Source organism: Triturus cristatus, chromosome 7 (assembly GCF_964204655.1).
Source record: "Triturus cristatus chromosome 7, aTriCri1.1, whole genome shotgun sequence".
NCBI lineage: Eukaryota > Metazoa > Chordata > Amphibia > Caudata > Salamandridae > Triturus > Triturus cristatus.
This window is the reverse complement of record NC_140590.1, coordinates 959,623,069-959,629,586: the sequence shown is the minus strand read 5'-3', so window position 1 is coordinate 959,629,586 and position 6,518 is coordinate 959,623,069. Positions and strand designations below refer to the sequence as shown.

Sequence of the window (6,518 nt, the reverse complement as noted above, 5' to 3'; positions counted from 1 at the left end):
TGCTACTCTACTCTGCACCACTCTATGCCACTGTACTCTATACCACTCGAATCTACTCTGCACTTTGCGCCACTGCACTCTATGCCACATGACTCTACTCTGCACCACTGCCCTCTGCATCACTCAATTCTACTCCACTCCACCCTGCACAACTCTATGCCACTCTACTTTATGCCACTGCACTCTACACCACTGCACTCTGTCCCATTCTACTCTGCACCACTCTACTCTGTGCCACTACACTCTGCGCCACTCTACTCTGCACTACTACACACTACTGTGCACCACTGCATTCTATGACTGAATTCAATGCCACTGCACTCAATGCCATTGCACTCTGTGCCACTATACTCTGCACTGCTCTGCGCCAATGCACTGTACACCAGTCCACTCTACTCTATGCCACTCCAGTGTATGCCACTCTACACAATTCCACAGTACGCTACTCCAATACACGACACTCTCTGCCATGCCATTCTACAACACTCTACTCCACTCTTCGCCATTCCACTCTACGACACTCCATACAACTCTCCTCTATACCTCTTACTTTTATTCACGCTGAACAACACCCACTCTGGCTACAACATGGCTAAAACACATTGCCAAAGCCATATGCTCTTGCATAGTCGAGACCTATTGGATTTGCCAATGCTTGTTTTCAAACACTACAGACTCTTTCCCATTTATTGCTGCAAGACGTTTTAAAGAAGAAAAGTGCACCAAAGGTGCAATTACAATCTAAATGCTCCTCAGCTGCATTTTTCCATGAATAATGATTTTCTTTCTAAATAATGACACATTCTTGTTGGAATCTACCTTCCATTATGAGAGTTGTCTGATGATCACAACTAAGTGGACCAGTGATATACGTACAGCTGAAACTCTGAATATATTTCCTCACAGTGTCTTCATGCAATATTAATTGGCACAGATAAATATACAAAAGGTCTGTTTAAGAAATATTGAGTGCAAAATGAGAATAAAATAACAACTTCTAAAATACAGTTTATATGTTATTTTAAACACATGAAAGCCTCACCAGATTACAGCCCTGACATATCAGAAATATATTTTTGGAATGGTTTGAGTTCTCATCTAATGTCAAGCAAAAAATTGGTTGGACGGTGTAGTAGGTCACTGATAAAAGGCGTGCTTATTTTGGCAGCGCGCCCGTGTATTTTTAAATAATTACAGCAATTCGCAATGCATTAGCTCTCACGCTGTAAATTTTGTGCACAAGAAAACAGATAAATCTCTGACACATATAACTCCCAGCATTCGTTAAATGTTGATTTTTAGAATTAAAATAAGAAAAGCTGAATAAGTTCACAGCAAATAATGCAATGAAAACAAGACGACTGCATTAAGGTAAGTAAAAACGAAAGTAGAGACGCTGTTCAACAACCAGTGGCAGTGTAAAACCTGCATGAGAACTGGGGCCTATTTATTTATTCGTTCATTCAACAATTCCAAAGATGGCTTCGTCCATTCGTCCATGGTTGGCCCTGGACCGTCAGAGACCATTTCGGAATTTAAAAAACGGACAGCTCCCCAGATAAGATATAAATACGACTTAGTAGATAAATAATATCTGCAACGTATGTGAATTAACCAGAGGAATGCGCCAGCACGGATGAATAATTCCCCAGAAGCAAAGACAGTCATGACGTGAGCACGCTCACCGACCCAATCAGTGGAGCGCAGCCAAATGCGTCACGAGTGAAACCGCGAGACAGGTAGTTGTTTTCATGAGCGCGGCCTTCTTGCCTCACAGGAGTCCGCCTCGGAGTGCCGCTATAGCATTCATGCTGTTGCTGGTGACTCATCCCACCGGTTCTTGTGGGTGAGCTGCTGTTGAAACTTCAGAACGGCTTGCGGCGGTGCAGGTAAGAAAGAGGCTTTCGCTGTGGTGCCTCGGTGTCTGTGACCTCAGGGCATTTGTGGTGGAGTAGCTGTGCCTTAAGTTTTGGATGCTGGCTCCTGTCCTTTCCTGAGGGCAGGGTTGTCCCCGTGAGTGGCTCTGTTCCAAGGGGATGTCAGAGCAGTGCTGACCTGAAGGTGTGGCAATTCTTTGGGGCTCTTAACGAGCGATCAAGAACATTCCAAGGTTTAGGAAATTGCAGCCTGATGAATATGCATTTGCCTTCAGCCCATTTAAATCTTGCTTTCACCTGGGCACAACTGCAGACATCAACTTCACCAATTATATGCCGCAAAGATGTTGGATCACCGAGGGAAAAACCTAATCAAAGGGACTAATCTAGCCTGCAAACTTCCTGTTCAGAGTCCCAGCTTCTGCAATGAAGGGCATCAGAGATTCCTAGGGGGGAGTCAGTAATTGATCATCTTCAGTTAATAAAGAAGGAGAGTGGTCCAGGCAAATGAATCCCTTTATTGATTCCTACTGCGCAGACCACCTGAAAGTCCTGCTGGTATATACACTGCGCCATCCGATAAGCAGGTGAATCACTGGGAGCCACAGTGGTCCCGGAGAACAGTGTGTACAATGTAGATTATGTGTACTACAATGAACAAAAACAATCATGTTACATATATGTCCATACTCAAGGTAGGCTTTTGATTTGACACCTGTTACGATTCATCCAGGTGTGATGGGAAACAGGGCCAATAAGATGGAAGGCGCTGCTGGCACTACTACATGGACGCCTTCATTCCTTAAGCACCTTTAACAGCTTGCGGTTCAAGTTACCTTATACCTCCATCTTGAGGTACCCGTCTACCTTTTGGGGTGACTATAATATAAAATTATTCTCCAGCACATAGTAGTACATTTTTAAATTATTTGTATTTTGTTGCTCAGTTATGTATAGACACTGGGCCCTTTATCTGTGAAGTATGCGGTACTCACTGGGTACTTCGATTCATGATTATACAATTGTGTTTCTGCTAAGGGATACATTAAAATGTTTGCATACTAAAAATAAGCCATGCAGTCAAGTAATATTCTTGGTATTTTAATGATCTGTCCATTTTGACACAAAAAACTGTTTTGCTGCATCAGATCCTTCCTGGAAATTTGCTTTTTCATCCGTTTACAGGTCTGGCTAGCAGCATGCAAACATTTTGTATTTGCAAAAGCTAGGATCGGCATAAGAAAGAGTGTGAGCTATTTTTGCTTCTGATATCTATCAAAGACTGGTTCAATACATACCAGTAATTCATGTGCCATTGATAAAACATGCTTGGGAACTGATAGCCTGCAAACATCACTCTGCGACTTATGCACTGATCTCTGATGGCATAAAGTCGAAACAAATCACATTTTATTCTCCTTTTTACTGTGAAGATCCATCTGCATTTGTGTGAACAACTAAACCTTCAGCCTTGCTGCACCTTGTTTTTTATGTCCAGGTGCCTTTAAGGCCTGCACTGTAGCTTCAGCCTTCATGTACTATTGCAAGGCTTCTTGGAATTGGCCAAGTCAGAATACCCGATAAGACTTTGGGCCATATGTATGAAACAAATTTTTACTCACAAACGCTGTGAATCGCAAATAACAGCGTTTGCGACTAAAAATTTGCTAAACGTGATGTATGAGACATTCTCGCATCGCAAAAATAAGGAATCACTAAAATAGCGATTACTCATACTGCGAACCAATAAATCTGCGAATATTAGTGCGAATTCCAAAACTGCGATTTTCAATTTGCGAAAATCGCAATTTGAAAAATCGCATTTTCAGAAATCACATTGAAATGTATGAAAAAATCGCAATTTGCAATTTCACCAAATTCGCAATTTTGAGAATCGCAATTACCACCAAGTCTGAGCAGGTGGTAACCAGGTGCAAACTATTTAAGGAGGCCCACAATGCAACAGATTTGTCCACAATGGCTCGGCTGTGATAGCCAGGAGGCTGCGACTCAGAGCTGCTGCGCAGAGGAGGAGACGCCAGGAGAGGATCTTTTGTGCGCGCATAACCCTGTTCCAGCGGACTGAGGAGGAGACCCATACAAACTACAGGTTGGATGAAGAGAGCATCCTTGATTTAATTGAGGAGCTCAAACCTATCCTTGAACCCCCCACCCACAGGACATACACCATCCCCACCCACATCCAGGTCCTGTGCTCACTGCACCTCTTGGCATCAGGTAGCTTCCAGGGGGTGATAGCCTCAGCAGGAGGGGTCTCACAGAGTGCATTGTTGCGCTTTTTCCACGCATTCCTTGATGCCGTGCTACAGAGGCTGCATCACCGCATCCACTTCCCCAGCACACCACAGGCACTAGACCAGACCAAGCAGGAGTTCTATCAAATAGCACAATTTGCCCACGTCATTGGATGCATAGATGGGACACATGTCGCCATATCCCCCCCTTCCCAGAACGAGTATGTGTTCAGGAATCCCAAATCCTACCATTCCCTGAACACACAGGTGGTGTGTAATGCCAAGCACATCATCACCGACATTGTCGCAAAATACCCAGGCAGCACGCACAGAGCTTTCATCTTCCGCCACATTGGGATACACCGTCGACTCACAAGTGGGGAGTTTGGTGAGGGATACCCACTAGGTAAATGCATTTGTACAAAGGACACACTAGTACAGGATAGCATTGGCAGGACAGTGTTTAACGATATTCCTCCCACCCCACAGGTGACAGTGCGTGTGCGGTCCGTGATTTCATACTGACTCCCTACCTGAATCCTGCCAGCGCCAGGATGCATGCCAGCCGGTGTAATTGGTGCAGCTGCTGGGCGCCAGAGGCGAGATGAGATTACATGCAACTATTTCTAGGTAAGAAAATATGACACAATACTAAATATCAGTTGTGAGACTGTGTTTTATTTCCTTAACTTCAGGATAAATGACGGCATACAGCCTGTGTACCACACAATGTATCGTCCAATGCACAGCACATTAGGCATCACAGTGCAATTGTCCAATCAGGAGCAAGTGTCCATGTTAACTGGATTGATGCACCCATCTCCTGGTCCAAGTTAGTGCACCTCAAGTGCGGCGCTGTCGTGGCGGAGCCCCTGGCAGGGGGTGCACAGTGCCCTCCTCACCTGTCCCAGTAGCCCTACTGTGATGCCCACTACGGCGCCTATCCGGGAGGGGCGTGGGGGTGATGCTGCTCCTGCCTGATTTTGCATCCTCATCTGTTGGAGTGAGGACTCCTGGGCCAGTCGTGCGAGCAGCCCGCAGCTCATCCACAGCAGATGTGATCTGTACCAGGGCCCTTGCCACGTCCGGGCTGTTGTGTGCCACCTCACGCTCCATACATATGCTGCGCCTTGACAGCTCATTTGTCGCAGAGGACAGGCGGTTAACCGCCCGGGTGTACAGATCTAGGCGCTGCATCTCCCTGTGCCTAGCAGCACTATCTGCCTTTAGTTCCACACAGAGTGCCTCCAGGGCACCCATCATGCCCATGAAGCCAACCCTCATCTCCCTCTGTAATGACTTTATGTTTTTCGCCTGCAGGCGCTGTACCTCCAACATGTGCCCCTCCAGGCCGCCGAAAACTGTGTCCTCTCCTGGGGCTGCTGCACTGGTGGATGCACGTGCCCTGCGTCTTGCTGGAACTGGCGGGATCGGATCGGCATGGTGTCGTGGCTCTGGCTGTGCTGGGACTGGTTGGACATCGCCATCGGTGTCCTGGCCTTCATCCTCCAATGGGGGCAGTGGTGGCACTACAATAGACCTGCGGCGTTTTGGAGGGATTACTGGGCTGTCCTCCTCCTCCGTTTCCTCCTCTTGCCCTGGTGCCTCTGGGTTAGGGGATACGTCCTCTCCTCCTCTGACTATTTCCTGTGTTTCTGATGGTGCTGTGGACGTAAAGGCACACATTAATTTTCTGTCCTGACTTGCACTTGTCATGCATTAAATTTCACTGTTTGGAATTACATGGGTCCTGTCTGTCTGTATTTTGCCTTTCCTGATGCGCATATGCTGTTAGGGACTGTCTGAGTGTAAATGCACCACTGTAATGTACATGTGACTACATCTCCCATAATGCATTGCTGTGTGTGCTTGTATACCTGCACTGGAGTATTAGTTTTGTTCTGCCCATGGGTCGCTACTGGGTGTGTGGGGGTAGTTGGGTGGTATGAGGGGCGTGATGGCATGCTTCTTACCTTGTCTTGGTACTGGGGGGGTCGGAGCTGTCCAGGTCAGACACGCCCATCACACTCTCTGGTAGTAGGGTCCCCTCAAGTGGTGTGGAGTCAGTGGCGGTAGAGGTCCCAGCACCAGTCTTCTTTGCTTGCTCCAACCTGGCAGCCACCTTCTCGTTGGAGCGCTGGCGCATATCGTACCAGCGCTTTCTTAGATCTTCCACGCTCCTGTGGGTGACGCCAACTGCATTAACTTTGTGCTGGATGTCAGCCCAAATCCTCCGCTTGCGTGTCTCCGGCACCCGCAGGGACTTTTTGCCAAAGAGCTGCTCGTGGCTTATCACCATTTGCTGTATCAGGACCTCCAGCTCAGTTTAAGAAAACTTAGGTTTTCTTTTCCTCTGTGTTTTACCCTGCTGCTGTTTGTCTTGGCT

The 6,518-nt window shown here is 46.9% G+C and overlaps 1 long non-coding RNA gene across 1 annotated transcript; it reads left to right on the top strand.

The window, feature by feature from the left end:
- Positions 1–1,774: 1,774 nt before the first annotated feature.
- Positions 1,775–5,811, top strand: LOC146810923 (uncharacterized). The gene is made up of 3 exons (XR_014965754.1): positions 1,775–1,889; positions 4,622–4,762; positions 5,453–5,811. It is a non-coding gene; the product is annotated as an uncharacterized LOC146810923 (long non-coding RNA).
- Positions 5,812–6,518: the final 707 nt, after the last annotated feature.